The 17406-nt window shown below is 40.7% G+C and overlaps 1 protein-coding gene across 3 annotated transcripts in view; it reads right to left on the bottom strand.

The window, feature by feature from the left end:
• The window catches only part of LOC126260250 (cyclin-G-associated kinase), a 256668-nt gene that overhangs the window by 69554 nt on the left and 169708 nt on the right, over positions 1-17406 (bottom strand). The window lies entirely within an intron of this gene.

Below are 17406 nucleotides of genomic sequence, written 5' to 3'. Positions count from 1 at the left end.
GTTCAGAACTTCTTTTTCAGTTTCCTCCAATGACTTGTCATCGTCACTTCAATTGGAGATTATTGATTTGGAGAATTCAACTTTGTTGAAAGAGAAGTACTACAACACGTTGGATTTGTCACAATGGTATCGTTCATTACAGCAAAACACATTTCCCAAGCTTCACAACAATGCCGCTCAGATCATGTGCATGTTTGGATCTACGTATTTTTGTGAGCAGCTTTTCTCAGCAATAAAAAGAGTAAAAAGTAAGGAACGATCAGTTCTTCAGGATGCAACAATGCAGGCCATCCTCCGCATTAACACTGCGGACACTTTGATGCCTAATATTTCCGATCTAGCAATGAAAAGAAAATGTCGAGCTACAGAGGCCCAATAAATTTAGTATGCAATTTCTTGTAAAACAGTTGTTTCTTATTTATTTCCAGAACATCGTATTTCCTGGTGTAGCACGTCACCACATCTTAGCAGCTAAGAGTACGAGGTTGTCGATCTTGTAAGATGCAGCTGGCACATCCAAACACTTGCGTTGCTGCCTGCCTCAGCCAGCCATGCCACGTGCCGGCCCACTTGAATGGTCACAGCGAGCGACATGGCTCCCTGGACAGGGACCGCTCCGCGGCTCACAACGGAGCCGACGAGCTGGAACACCCTGCTCTATGGGCACAGGAGAAAGGTGCAAGGCCGCCTGACTGCAGTGTAGGTTGGCACGCTGCTGCTGTAAGAAGGCCGGTGCAAACTAAACAACCTGTGATGTAGGATGTATTGGATATAAAGCTCATAAGACCAGATGTTTTGGTATACAGTTAACCTGTAAGTGGTATGTCCAGAATCACTGGTCATTTGATTTATGAAGTCGATGGTAGCTTGCATCAGCCTTCTGGTAGCCGTAGTTCGCAATTTTCGTTGATTATGAATCGTGGGACGACGGCTGGCATGAACTTCTTGATGCAATAATTTACCAACAGCCGCACGATTTGTAGAAGTTTATTTTAATTTATGAACTTCTATAAAATAAAATAAATTTCTACAAATCAAACTACTGACGGCCTTGGGAGAGCCAGTCATGACAAAACTCTACCACCTGGTGAGCAAGATGTATGAGACAGGCGAAACTCCCTCAGACTTCAAGAAGAATATAATAATTCCAATCCCAAAGAAGGCAGGTGTTGACAGATGTGAAAATTACCGAACTATCAGTTTAATAACTCACAGCTGCAAAATACTAACGCGAATTCTTTACAGACGAATGGAAAAACTGGTAAAAGTGGACCTCGGGGAAGATCAGTTTGGATTCCATAGAAATGTTGGAACACGTGAGGCAATACTGACCTTACGCCTTATCTTAGAAGAAAGACTAAGGAAAGGCAAACCTACGTTTCTAGCATTTGTAGACTTAGAGAAAGCTTTCGACAATGTTGACTGGAATATTCTCTTTCAAATTCTAAAGGAGGCAGGGATAAAATACAGGGAGCGAAAGGCTATTTACAATTTGTACAGAAACCAGATGGCAGTTGTAAGAGTCGAGGGACATGAAAGGGAAACAGTGGTTGGGAAAGGAGTGAGACAGGGCCGTAGCCTCTCCCCGATGTTATTCAATCTGTATATTGAGCAAGCAGTAAAGGAAACAAAAGAAAAATTCAGAGTAGGAATTAAAACCCATGGAGAAGAAATAAAAACTTTGAGGTTTGCCGATGACATTGTCATTCTGTCAGAGACAGTAAAGGACTTGGAAGAGCAGTTTAACGGAATGGACAGTGTCTTGAAAGGAGGATACAAGATGAACATCAACAAAAGCAAAACGAGGATAATGGAATGTAGTCGAATTAAGTCGGGTGATGCTGAGGGAATTGGATTAGGAAATGAGACACTTAAAAAAAGTAGTAAAGGAGTTTTGCTATTTGGGGAGCAAAATAACTGATGATGATTGAAGTAGAGAGGATATAAAATGTAGACTGGCAATGGCAAGGAAAGTGTTTCTGAAGAAGAGAAATTTGTTAACATCGAGTATAGATTTAAGTGTCAGGAAGTCATTTCTGAAAGTATTTGTATGGAGTGTAGCCATGTATGGAAGTGAAACATGGACGATAAATAGTATGGACAAGAAGAGAATAGAAGCTTTTGAAATGTGGTGCTACAGAAGAATGCTGAAGATTAGATGGGTAGATTACATAACTAGAGGAGGTATTGAATAGAATTGGGGACAAGAGGAGTTTGTGGCACAACTTGACTAGAAGAAGGGATCGGTTGGTAGGACATGTTCTGAGGCATCAAGGGATCACAAATTTAGCATTGGAGGACAGCGTGGAGGATAAAAATCATAGAGGGAGACCAAGAGATGAATACACTAAGCAGATTCAGAAGGATGTAGGTTGCAGTAAGTACTGGGAGATGAAGAAGCTTGCACAGGATAGAGTAGCATGGAGAGCTGCATCAAACCAGTCTCAGGACTGTAGACCACAACAACAACAACAACAACAAATCATACGGCTGTTGGTAAATTATTGCAATCAAGTAGTTCACAATGGTCTGGTGCTGTAGTTGGGCGGCGTTAAGGTATTCCAATGAGTTGTTCCATTCACCATTAGATGGCCATGACATGTATTTCACAGGGGCAGGGACTTTAGTTCATCATAGTTCAGCATGAAATATTTATAAATTATGTAGACAAGCCTTCCCTGTAAATCAGTCTATCTATTAGTTATTTATCAAAATCCCTAAAGTAGTTCCTGAGATTAGTCCAAACATACAGACAGAAACCATGGTGGGGGACTTCAATTTATTTATGTGTAGAATAGACAAAAGCTGTGAAATGAACACATGTTAGTTGGTAAACATCACGTATAGTTCCACATGTTGCTTTGCATTTGATGCTGGATTCTTATAATTAAACTGATGGTGTTCAGAGTGTTGCAGTGCATGCATTATACACCACAGGATGCTGAAGCACTGTAGGTATGTTCACTAATTAGTGTGCTCATGGAGTATGGTAGAAAAAAAATTATAATAGTTTTACTTTCTGCCACCAGGTGAAAATATGGCTCAGTAAGCACTCACTCAGTATGTAGTGTGGGTGAGGAAAGGGGAGGTACAATCAAACACATGATAATGATGGTTCCGACACGTTTGTTACAATATGGTAACAAGTTACAACATGTGTTCCATATGATCTCTCGACTTGGTGACATGGCATGGTTGAAAGTTGCTTGCAGAATATTCAATGTAATCAGACCAAAATGTTGTCATATATTATCCTACAGATCAGAAAGGGTCCACATACATCCTTGATGGACACAAGCTTTCAGATATTGCCACAACCAGAAGTCACATGGATTTACATTTGGTGATCTGGAAGTTTTGAAATTGCTGAAAGATGAATATTCGTTACTGAAGGTTTCTTGAAGCAAATCTTTCACCTGGCAAGCCACAGGTGGTGTCCCTCCATCTTGCATGAAAAGAGTGGTGTGGGCACAGTTGCTTTCTTGCAAAGCTGGATTCTCATGTGCACAAGGAGGTTCCTGTAGCATGCAGATGTCACTGTACATCTAACAGGCCTGTGAGGTGTCTTCTCTTCGATTAAAAATGAACCGAGAATGAGTGAGCTTGTGAAACCACACCACACAGTCACATAAACAGAGTGCAGTGGATGTTCCTGCACAAAATGTGGTGGACCAAAAAGCCATATGCGAAATATCTGCTCATTTATGGCACCATGCAGAGTAAAATTTGCCTTGTCTGTCTAAAGAATATACTGTAGCCACATGTCATCCATTTCCATACATGCCAAAAAACTAAGGACAAAGCCACAGTGTTGTAGCCTATCTTGGGGCTTCATCTGGTGTACATTCTGAATCTTGTAGGGATATTTGTGTAAAATGTGCAGCAAAATACTTTGCACCTTTGACTGGGGAAGAGCCAATTTCCATAAAGCATTTTGAGCACTGGCTGCAGAATTTGAGGCTTGTCTACGCTGTCTGCTACAGCCGCAATAACTTCTTCAACAACTGCCATGGGAATGGGCCACCTCCCTGTCCCTGCTGCACCATCTACTTCACCTGTTCCTTCAAATATCTTAATCAGATTCTTTAATCCCTTTATTGACATGAGGCCTCTTCGTAATTGTTTCTGTCAACAGTATTCGCACAAGGCAGTACTGCTATTGCTGCTGTATGACAAAACAACTTTACTGGCAATTCACGATCTTTCTTCTCAGTAGCCATTATGTTTTGTGTCGAAAACTTCAACCTTCGTAACCCTTTACAGTTTACAGCAACAGCTGCTTCTGCAGAAAACCAAAACCTGTCGCCAAGTGACAAACAGTATACTGACATCAAAACAGGAAACATTTCACATTCTGACTGCTTACAGCACCATGTCTTCAACTGTCTGCCCCCGGTAGCTGAAAGGTCAACGCGACAGAATCCAAAGGGCCCGGGTTCAATTCCCAGCTGGATTGGAGATTTTCTCCGCTCAGGGCCTGGGTGTTGTGTTGTCCTAATCATCATCATTTCATCCCCATCGATGCACAAGTCGCCAAAGTGGCATCAAATCGAAAGACTTGCACCAGGCGAACGGTCTACCTGATGGGAGGGAGGCCCTCGTCACATGACATACAGGGTGTTACAAAAAGGTACGGCCAAACTTTCAGGAAACATTCCTCACACACAAAGAAAGAAAATATGTTATGTGGACATGTGTCCGGAAACGCTTACTTTCCATGTTAGAGCTCATTTTATTACTTCTCTTCAAATCACATTAATCATGGAATGGAAACACACAGCAGCAGAACGTACCATCGTGACTTCAAACACTTTGTTACAGGAAATGTTCAAAATGTCCTCCGTTAGCGAGGATACATGCATCCACCCTCCGTCGCATGGAATCCCTGATGCGCTGATGCAGCCCTGGAGAATGGCATATTGTATCACAGCCATCCACAATACGAGCACGAAGAGTCTCTACATTTGGTACCAGGGTTGCGTAGACAAGAGCTTTCAAATGTCCCCATACATGAAAGTCAAGAGGGTTGAGGTCAGGAGAGTGTGGAGGCCATGGAATTGGTCCGCCTCTACCAATCCATCGGTCACCAAATCTGTTGTTGAGAAGCGTACGAACACTTCGACTGAAATGTGCAGGAGCTACATCGTGCATGAACCACATGTTGTGTCGTACTTGTAAAGGCACATGTTCTAGCAGCACAGGTAGAGTATCCCGTATGAAATCATGATAACGCGCTCCATTGAGCGTAGGTGGAAGAACATGGAGCCCAATCAAGACATCAAAAATGCCTGCCCAAACGGTCACAGAAAATCGGTGTTGATGACGTGATTGCACAATTGCATGTGGATTCTCATCAGCCCACACATGTTGATTGTGAAAATTTACAATTTGATCACGTTGGAATGAAGCCTCATCCGTAAAGAGAACATTTGTACTGAAATGAGGATTGACACATTGTTGGATGAACCATTCGCAGAAGTGTACCCGTGGAGGCCAATCAGCTGCTGATAGTGCCTGCACATGCTGTACATGGTACGGAAACAACTGGTTCTCCCGTAGCACTCTCCATACAGTGACGTGGTCAACGTTACCTTGTACAGCAGCAACTTCTCTGACGCTGACATTAAGGTTATTGTCAACTGCACGAAGAATTGCCGCGTCTATTGCAGGTGTCCTCGTCATTCTAGGTCTTCCCCAGTCGCGAGTCATAGGCTGGAATGTTCCGTGCTCCCTAAGACGCCGATCAATTGCTTCGAACGTCTTCCTGTCGGGACACCTTCATTCTGGAAACCTGTCTTGATACAAACGTACCACGCCACGGCTATTGCCCCGTGCTAATCCATACATCAAATGGGCATCTGCCAACTCCGCATTTGTAAACATTGCACTGACTGCAAAACCACGTTCGTGATGAACACTAACCTGTTGATGCTACGTACTGATGTGCTTGATGCTAGTACTGTAGAGCAATGAGTCGCATGTCAACACAAGCACCGAAGTCAACATTACCTTCCTTCAATTGGGCCAACTGGCAGTGAATCGAGGAAGTACAGTACATACTGACGAAACTAAAATTAGCTCTAACATGGAAATTAAGCGTTTCCGGACACATGTCCACATAACATCTTTTCTTTATTTGTGTGTGAGGAATGTTTCCTGAAAGTTTGGCGGTACCTTTCTGAAACACCCTGTATACAGCTCTAACATGGAAAGTAAGCATTTCCGGACACATGTCCACATAACATATTTTCTTTCTTTGTGTGTGAGGAATGTTTCCTGAAAGTTTGACCGTACCTTTTTGTAACACCCTGTATAATACACTGGTGGCAAAAAGGGGAACTATAATGTTTTCAGCATGCTCCATGAGCATACTGATTAACGAACATACCTACGATGTTCCAGCAACCTGCTATCTACATAGTCCACACTGCAGCACTCAGAACATCATCAGTTTAATTATAACCACTAGGTATTGTAGGATTTACCAGGGGTGGGGCTAGAGTAGGTTGTAGTGGATGGGTGCATGGGGCAGGTTTTACACAGGAATGAGTGCAGGGTTAGGAACCTTGGGGCAGAGATAATGCTTCTGGTTATACCATGATCTATAGTATGCAGAAGGTATTAATGAAGTGTGTGACTCTAAGCTTTCTGCTCTTCAGCTGCAGTGTTTTGACTTATGTTAGTCGCACTAGTCTCCTACGGCAGAGCCACATTAACAATCATTAACGCTAGAACTGTGTAACCAGAGCACACCATACAGTTCTAAAGTAGTAGCTGAGAGAGTATTCTTGAAATACTGTATGGACACAGTTTTTGCTGCATGACCTACAGAACCTATACTTCACATCTAATGACGTCTGTTACGAACAGGAAAGACAACTGTATTATATATACTTATCCGTTGTAGTAATGTGTTTCGTACTGGGCAGATGCTTAAGACATGTCACACATATTGAAACAGCAAAATAGAACAACACAACTAATATGGGATATTTGCTTATTTCACACATGTTCTGGTTTAACACTGTCCATGGGTTTGGTGAGGGAGGCCTTAATACATTTTTCGTGCATGTACATACCTGTATTATTACGTCTTTGTAGGTGGAATTTTAGCTGGGCATGTTTACAGAAATGAAATCTTTGACAGTTATAAATGTGACAATTTGATCCAATAAACAACAAAGTTTGACAGGGCTCATATCATGGATTAATACTTTTAACAAGTAAATAAGCGCGCGCGCTTATTTACTTGTTTAAACTATTAATCCATTATATGAGCCCTGTCTCACACACACACACACACACACACACACACACACACACACACACACACACAGCTAACACAAATAACAGTTTTTCCTACGGAAGTCGTAGCGACATTATTAACAGTTTTTTAAAATTATGTACTGTGATGTTGCATTATATGGACATTGTGCTGCACCAAACAGTTCTGATCCCATATTTAAGGTCTGTCAAGCACTCTACACTGTCCAGGTTTTACCACATGTGACTTATAACTTTTTGTGATGATGTTAATTTGGATATTTTTTCCTTGATCAATGTATAAAATTGAATGTTTGAAACTACAGTGAGAAAGAGAAATCCAAGGTCTACAAGCAGTAAGTATGCCTATGACCACATGCCAACAACGACTTCAGCTGAAGGTCTTGCTAATACAGAATACAAGCTATAGACAATTTTTATGCCATCAATCAATAGAGAACATGCAAAATTCCACTTCTCTTTGTGGAAAAGGAACACATGATACAAAAGTATTTAATAAACAAATTTTACAGAGGACTCAATAAAACAGATGTAAGTCACTAAGTATAAATGACTGAGTACAGAATTCATTTGGGATGTCATATGGCCTGGTAATTGTATTATCAAGTCGAAGTTAACCAAGGAAAATGTATGAAATATTCAGTGAATTTTGGGCCTGATTTTATTTAAGTCAGAAGGCAATTAGTAGATTCTAAATATAGATGAAACAGTGTGCTCTATACTTCATAGGGTGAAAGTAGAGCCCAGAGAGCTCCCAGCACTGTTGTCAGTTTTCAAGTGCGAGATACAAAAGGCTGCTGTCAATGTCACTTGTCCACAACTCTGGAAACACTGAGTCATTTCCACAGAAACATAAACAAATTTGCATTATGAGATTGGTCATAGTAGGCTACGAAGCAGCCACCCCATGCCCACTTCCAGTGTAAGGTATCTTCTTTTACCGTATGGACTAAAGTTAGCATAATTAATAAGGGACAAACACATGTTGCAGAAGCAACAGCACAGATAGTTCAGCAAGCAACAGAATCTAAACCTGAAATGATTTATCTCTTGAAAGTTACTGGCTGTATTGGACTGAATTTTTTTATTAGTTGAGCTAAATGTGGACATAAACTGTGAATGGATCTTAGAGAGACAATAAGAAGCACATAGTCATTGACACCCGAGACACAAATTTTAATAACATAATATGTTTAAAAGATGCCTCAAAAATTAATGTTTAACACATGTAAACCAATGAAAAGTCCAAACTCTATCTTACCAGGCACAATCCTAGTGACAGAGAAACATACCTATGACTGATTGAGCAACTTAAAGTCTTAGTCTCAGAAACAGTTACATTAAGCACTTTCAAATGAGCAAATATAATCTGTAACCACCAGACGTAGACATTAATCATCATACATTAAATTATGCACTGTGTGTAAAGTTCCATGGGAGAGAGCTGGACAATAAGTTGAAATGAAGTTGACACAAACTAATCACTGAGTTCAGTTCAGTATATTGGTCTCCCACATTTATGGGAGAATGGACTACGGGAATTTGCTGATAAGAGCAAAACTACTTTCCTGCTTTCCTTAGGTATTTGCATTTGTACCTCTAATTTTCTAAGTTTTACATTTCTAAATAGTTTTCACTCTCAGATGATGGGCCAAAGCTGTTCTTATAGGAGACTCTAACCAAATCAAGTTCCCTGTTGTGGATCAGTCCTCTGTAAAACCATGATGGCTGTTGGAAAGACGACCCCTTTTCTCAAGAGTCCAACAAAGTCAATGTTTACCACTTGTTCAAGCAACATAAACAGAAGATTCAGGAGGCTGATGGGTCTACAGCTATCCATTCTCTATGGTATTTTATCCAGTTTCAAAACTGGGACAACTGTGCTTTTCGTCCACCCTCACTTCAGGTATGGTTGAAGAATAAAAGTGTATGGTGTTGGTAATCTACGGTTATACGTTGCAGCATTTGACTGTGGATTCCATCAGATTCCGACACTGTTTTGGGAACGTGGGCCAGAGTGCTGAGGAGTTTTCATTCACTGAACGGAACATCTGTAAGGACTGAAGCTAGTGCAAGGGGTATAGCATCAAGTTTATTGTTCCTGAGTCACACAATAGTGCCCTCGATGTGTGCAGTGATGAATACTAAAGCTGTTTCTATCAAAGAACATTGCACGGTAGGGACAGACTAAATAAGAAAGTGTTGTGGTTAAGACACTGACCTGATATTTGGGAGGATGGAGTTTGTTCTGTCCAGCTGTTCTGATTTAGGTTTTCTGTGATTTTCGTAAATCATTTCAGGCAAATGCCAGGATGCTTCCTCCACCAAGGCCACAACTAACTACCTTTTCTATCCTCATAAAGCATACATAAATAGCCTATGTGAAGGATACAACTGTATAAACACAGCATTTGCCTTCTTTGTGTGGTTCTTCACACTTTCTCCAGGTCCACCAACTTCAGTCACTACACCACCGAGCTAATGACAGTCTGCACCTGGATCTTTAACTGGCTTAGTGACTTTCTGTGCCCATCATGGGACTGAGTTCCAATGAGATGTTCCCGAAGAAAGGGAAATCATCAATTATTCTACTTTTATAGTGGTGTGCACATATGAAGGCCGCAGAGCAATACTTTCTGCACAGACAGACAGAATACTTTGCAGTTTCACCAGTGTGCTCTCTGTCTCTGTCCAATTCCTTAAGCTCCAGCCATTTCCTACTCTGGTAACTCACAATGCAGAGGGCAGTGCTACACCTGGCCACTGTTTCAGCTTCTGACTCTGCCTACGAGAGTTTGTAAGCTCAGAAAAATATTGCTGTCATTTCATAACGTAATATTGGTTGTGTTTGATTTATGCTACCCTTAATGATTACTACAGTTGCTCACTATACCTAAACTAACACGAAAATTAATGCTAAATGTTCGAGGCACACCATGTCGTGCATGCTGCAGGCAGATGGATGCTATTGGTTGGAGCGTCATGTGGTATACTGCTTCTTGTCACTGTGCATTGCCCACCAAGCCTTCTTACGTCCACACCTCTGTAGTAATGAAGTAGTTGTGCCCTATGTGGAATTCTCAATATTCCCTTTTACAGTAGCATTGAATGGTGGAAAGCACGCCATTCGGCTTTCTTAAGGATGGACCTTTCCGAGTGCACGATTGGGTAAATGCCATGCTAACTGGAAAACGATCACTCTCGCAGAGCTCTAAATATACCCTCCGTTGCATTGAGGGGATGATTGGTTGGTTGGTTGATGGGTAGGGCCATGGGGGTGAGGATGTCTAGGTCATCAGGCTCTCCTTCAAAAGGTAGTTCATCTGGAGTTAGTAGCATCAGCCAGAAATTTGATTGAACTGGTAAAATTAAGGCATTGAAAGTAGTACTGACACCAGAGACGAGAAAATTTAAAGAGAGGTAAAAGTACATAGGTCAAGGTCAGTATGCAGGTCAGACAGCAGACAAAGGGTCTACCAGGGCTCATCTGTGGCAAGAGAAACCTCATCCACATCAAACTCCCTACCAACCTGATGAAGGTTAAGACACTAGTGGAATAAAGGTGCCTTCTAGCCACAATATTCATAATAGTAAAAATCAGAAGGCTAAAAAGAAGAAGTAAACACAAGGTAGACCAACAATCTGTCACAGATGGAAAACTACTTGAAATATCGTTTGAATAAAATAGATAGTGTCTTGGAAAGCAATTACAAGATAAATGTCACAAAAAGTAAAACAAAGGTAACACAACGTAGTCAAATACAATAAGATGATTATGAGGGAATTAGATTGGGAAAGGAGACGCTAATCAGAGTTTATAAGTTTTGTTGTTTGGGGAGCAAAATAACTGTGAATGGAAGAAGTAGATAGGATATAAAATGCAGACTGGCAACAGCAAGAAAAACACCTACAAAAGAAACAATTAATCATTCGTTGTCTGACAGAATTCAGTTAAGTAATCTCACTGGCAGTCCAGTGCTTTTAGTAGCTTGCATTTGTGATCTTAAGTAGTTTGGTAGTGCAAATGCATGTGTAAAAGACAACTGGGCTCTTTTTACTTCTTGTTTTCATTCTTTGCAACTTGCAGTTTATGTAGTATACCTTGACATCACCTACAGCACCTCACCTCAGTCTTGTAGTTTTGGATATAGTAACGTAATTGCCCACACGTGCGTTTCCTTGCCAGGTGCCAGCCTCCATTCGTGAACCACCAGGAGAGTACATCTTTCTTTGTGTCTGCCAGCATCCAATGAACAAGTGTCAATGGTAGTTTTACTGTTCTCGAGTGGTTAGTGTGCGTTTTTAACAAATTTAATATGACAAATCATTGTCTGAAAGACAGAAAGATTCATTTTTATCTTTTTTTTTTGTAACTAGTGCTTTCATTCAAATTTTAGCAGTAGGATGAACAGAGAGGGTGTGCTGTGTCAGACTAAGGAACAGCTGGTCACTGGTCATGAACTGTTAAGATACCATTGGCTGCAGTCAGACACTGCAGGCTGTTGCCTCGGGGTGTAGCAGTGGCAGAGAAATTGGCACATCATATGGGACACCTTAAGTAGCACTCAATTCTCCTGTCAAGGCACCTTCCAGCTTTACCAATATGGGTTAACTGTGCGCACAACAGAGTGAGTGGCAGGTTGTACAACTTTCGTGTTGCCTGAGGCAGAGTGTCAATGTGGGGACTGGCCGTCTGGCTTTGCCCATTCACCCTCGGAGTGGACAGGTGACAGCTTCTTCAGCAGGATCTGAGCAGACACATAGGGAAGGGTGAAGAGGGGGAAGGGGGGCTTGCAAGTTATCGGGAGCTCCAATGTTACGAATGTTATGGGTCCCCTTGGGAGAATAGTATCCAGGATGGCAAAGCATATCAATGTGTGCTCAGTATGTCTACTGTGGGAGCCTCATCATAGATAATGGAGGGGGTCCTGCCTGCCACTGTTGAGGGTACAGGGTGTTGTCAACTTCAAGTTGTGGTTTATGTCAGCACTAATGATGCCAGTCACTTCTGTTCTGTGGCCATCCTTAGTTCATACGGGTGTCTGGTGAAAATGGTGATGAGTGCTGGCCTCACTCACAGGGTGCATGAAGAGCTCGGAATTTCCAGTATTGCACCCGGATATAGAAATAGACATCCTTTGTGTTGTGAAGCAACTTTAAGAGTTGGAAACAATTAAGTTACCAGGTCGGGATGGAATCCCAGTTAGGTTTCACAAGGAGTAATCTTTGGCATTTGCCCTTACTTAGCATGCATTTATTGTGAATCACTCATCCAGCAAGCCACTGCAAAAAAGTGCAGGTGATTCCCGTATAGGGTAAAACAATGCACTCACAAAATTACACACCAATATCCATAACAATGTTTGCTGTAAAATGCCTGGCTATATTCTAAGTTTGAACATAATAAATATCCTTGGGGCAGAAAATATTCTGTTCACATACCGGCACGGCTTTAGAAAGCAACGCTAGTGCAAAACTCAGCTTGTCCTATTCTCACATGATATCCTGCAATCCGTGAATGAAGAGCAACAGGCAGATTCCATATTCTTAGACTTCTGGAAAGCATTTCACACAGTGGCCTGCTACAGATTGTTAATGAAGGTTCAAGAATATGGAATAGGTTCCAATATATGTGAGTCACTCTAAGACTTCATAAGTAGTAGAACTCAGTACATTGCCCTGAATGGTGAGTCTTCATCAGAGACACGGCTATCATCAGAAGTGCCTCAAAGAAGTGTGATAGGACTGTTCTTGTTCTCTACATATATAGGACCCTTCTTGTTCTCTAAATACATAGGGCCCTTCTTTTTCTCTACATACATAAACAATCTGACAGATAAGGTGACAAGCAATCTGCAAAACTTTGATAATGAAGTTTTAGTGTATTGGAAAGTGTAAATGCTGCATGACTGTAGGAGAATTTCTATGTGGTGTGATAAATGGTTTCTTGATCTAAATGTAGAAAAATGTAAGTTAATACAAACGAGTAGGAAAAGCAATCCTGTACCTGTAATGTTCAAATACAGTACTGGTGGTCACAAAGATTAAATATCTAAGCATAAAGTGCAAAACAATATGAAACGGAACAACCAAGTAAGCTCATCAGCAGGGAAAGCAAATGGTTGACTTCCATTTATTAGGAGAATTTAGGAATCCATAAAATGTGTACGATGTTGCAAATGGAACACTAGGCTGACCCATTCTTAAGCACTGCTCATGTGTTTGGGATTGGAGCAAAGGGAAACACTGAACCAATTCAGAGGCAAACTGCTGGATTTCATAGTGGTATATTTGACATACACCTGATTATTACAGAGATGCTCCACAATTTCAAAAGGGAGTCCCTGGGAGCAGATGACCTTCTTTTCAAAAAATTCTACAGAGAAAATTTAGATAACCAGTATTTGCATCTGACTGTAGAATGATCCTACTTCTGCCAATGTACAGTTCACTTAAGGACGGTGAAGAGAAGATTAAAGAAATAAGGGCTTGTATGCAGGTGCACAGCCAGCCATTTTTCCCTTGTTCTATTTGCTAGCTGACCAGGAAGGGGGAATGATTAATAGTTAGAGACAGGAAAAATTTTGCAAAAATTATAACACAAAAATAATTTGAAATTGGCAGTTTTTTTGCAAAATAATGTGAAACTGGAGATTTTTATGAAATATTGTGAAATTTATCATTTTACCATATAGAAAATGTAATAAGCCTGAGGATAACAGTTTAGTAATATTTGTAACTCATAGTTATTGAATGCTGAAAATGCATTTTGCCTTAATTTTTCCTTCATGGTGAAGTTCTTGTACTCGTATAATTTTAAAATGATGATTCATTTCCCATACAGCCAACTATGAAGTAACATCAAAAATAGCACCAAAACTGACAAAAAAACACCACAAAACTGGAAAAAACTCCAACTTTGGCAAAAAATAAAATGATATTTTCCTGTCCCTACTAACAGTGGTATAAGGTCCATGCACCATGTGAGGGCTTGTGGTTCATTAGTAAGTCTTTTCTGAAAGTATTTGCATGGAGTGTAGCCTTATAACGAAGGAATACATGGATGCCAAACAGTTCAGACGAGAAGAGAAGAGAAGAGAAGGTACTGAAGTGTGGTGCTACAGGAGCAGGCTGAAGATAGGATGGGAATTTCGGATAACTAATGAAGAGGTGACTGAACCAAAAAGAAGAATAATTTGTAAATTTGTGTAAAAGAAGGGATCAGTTGATAGCATACATTCTACGGGGAGAGTCGTGGAAGAGGGAAGGAAGGAAGGAAGGAAGGAAGGATGGAAGGAAGGAAGGAAAATTAGTGTTTAACGACCCTTCAACATACGGGTCACTAGAGATGGAGCACAAGCTCAGATTAATGAAGGGTGGGAAGGAAACCTCCACGGTATATAGTCACTGTAAAGAAACTTCTGAAGGTGAAATGCTTAACTCCCTTTTCAACTGTTCCTTTACACAGGAAAACCCTGGAGAATTGCCACACTTTAATCCTTGTGCCACTGGAAAGATCAGTGAAATGAGTATTAGTGTCAATTGTGTTGATAAACAGCAAAAATCAATAAAACTGAGCAAAGCTCCAGGGCACAATAGAATCCCTATCAGATTTTACCCTAAATTTGTGTCCAAGTTAGCCTCTCTTCTAACTATGATCTATCATAGATCTCTTGGGGTAAAAAGAGCACTGGTCACACCCATCTACAAAAAGGGTAGAACAAGTGATCCACAAAACTAATGTCTGATAGCTTTGACATCAATGTGTTGTAGAATCTTAGAATATATTCTGAGCTCAAACATAATGAGGTATCTTGAACAGGATGACCACCTCAATGCCAACCCACATGGGTTCTGAAAACATCAATTATGTGAAACCCAACTTGCACTTTTCTCACATGGCATACTGAAAGCTTTGGATCAAGGCAGTCAAGTAAATGCAGTATTTCTCGATTTTTGAAAAGCATTTGAGTCTGTACCACACCTATGCTTAGTGTCAAAAGTTTGATCATATGGGGTATCAAGCGAAATTTGTAACTGGATTGAGGACTTTTTGGTACAGAGGACACAGCATGTTATCTTGGATGGAGAGTCATCATCAGATACAGAAGCAACTTTGGGTGTGCTCCAGGCAAGTGTGTTGGGACACTTGCTTTTCATGTTGTATATTAATGATATTACTGACAATATTAATAGTAACCTAAGACATTTTGCAGATGATGCGTCTATCTATGATGAAGTATTGTCTGAAAGAAGTTCCATAAATATTCAGTTAGATCTTGATACGATTTCAAACCGGTGCACAGATTAGCAATTTGCTTTAAATTTTCTTAAATGTAAAATTGTGCACTTCACAAAAGACATAGTATCCTATGACAATAATATCAACAAATCACCGTTCGCATCAGCCAACTCGTACAAATACCTGGGTGTAACACTTTATAGGGATATGAAATTTAATGATCATATAGGGTCAGTTGTGGGTAAAGCAAGTGACAGACTTTAGTTCATTGGCAAATATTGGGACATTGCAATCAGTCTACAAAGGAGACTGCTTAGAAATCACTCGTGCGACCAGTTCTAGAATACTGCTCAGGTGTGTGGGACCTGTGTACCAAATAGGGCTAACAGGGGGTATTGAATGTATACAAAGAAGGGAAGCAAAGTCACAGATTAATTTGCTCCATGGGAAGGTGTCACAGAGATACTGAAGGAATTGAACTGGCAGACTCTTGAAGGTAGACTATCTCAAGAAAGTCTATTAACAAAGTTTCCAGAACCAGCTTCAAATGATGACTCTAGGAATATACTACAACCCCCTATGTATCATTCACATAGGTATCATGACGATAAGATAAGGATAATTACTGCAGGCACAGAGACATTCATTCCTCCTCCTTGCACTCCATCCATGAATTAAATGCGAAGAAACTGTCGTAACTGGTACAATGGAATGTACCCTCTGCGATGCACCTCACCATGGTTTGCAGAGTATAAATATAACTATAAATGGAGGGGGAGGGAAGGAAGGAGGGAGATCAGTGCTCTCTCTCTCTCTCTCTCTCTCTCTCTCTCTCTCTCTGTGTGTGTGTGTGTGTGTGTGTGTGTGTGTGTGTGTGTGTGTGTGTGTGTGTGTGTGTGTGTGTGTGTGTGTAATTTTATAGGGAAATCAATGCTTAACTACAGTAAGCAGATTCATATGGGTGTGAAGTGCAGTAATTAAGCAGATATCTGCATAGAATAGACCTGCACAGAGAGTTGTATCAAACCATTCTTTGAGCCTAAGACAACAACAAACTGAGACAGGGGAGGGGGGTGGGGGGGTGGGGGAGCAGGCCTTATTAAAAATGAGTAAGCAAAAATAACAAGAATAAAAACAATGGAATAAACAAAAGAACTACTTACCACAAAGTGGAGATATTCATTGATACCAGGTGGTTATACTTTGAATGCAGCTACTCATAGAGGTGCGGTGGTGGGCTGTAATTAATGTATTGTGCAAGACTTGATAAATATTCTAAAGCATTAATGGGAAACTTGTTTATGCAGGAGAAAAAATTAGTTGCAATTTTGGCCATCAGATGCAAATCTGGTACTGTGCCTGCAAGAAAGACGCACAAAAATGTTTCCGTACGTAATGGATTAAGAACAGGTTGTGGGCAGGAAAGGTCAAACAAGTGAGAAAGGCATAATGCTGATTATACTATTAACCACTACTTACACAATTTGTTCAATATGAGCATTGAAGATGACAATATGCTGTACAGCGCCAGATTTATAAATTGCACCTGGTGTCAAAAATAATTTCTCCAAAGTAAATTGGTCCCATGTTAACTCATTAGCATATCTGCCATACGATAATTACAGTAAACACTGGACGTCTGTGAGTAGTGCACTTTAATTACAGCCATCTGGTAGATATGAACATGCAATGTCAGAATATGAATTTGGCTCTTACTCGTAACTAGCAGACTAACATAGCTACATTCACCCAGCATGGCGGCCCAACTAAGGCCAAGTCAGACTACACAGCCAGGAAGACTAAGTGTGTGCTCTGCAGAATGACAGATGTTTATAAGCCAAGATACCATGTTCCATTTCCATTACTCTTCCAATATTTGT

Source organism: Schistocerca nitens, chromosome 1 (genome assembly GCF_023898315.1).
Source record: "Schistocerca nitens isolate TAMUIC-IGC-003100 chromosome 1, iqSchNite1.1, whole genome shotgun sequence".
In the NCBI taxonomy this organism is placed as follows: domain Eukaryota; kingdom Metazoa; phylum Arthropoda; class Insecta; order Orthoptera; family Acrididae; genus Schistocerca; species Schistocerca nitens.
The sequence above is the reverse complement of the archived record's forward strand: the minus strand, read 5'-3'. Positions and strand labels throughout refer to the sequence as shown.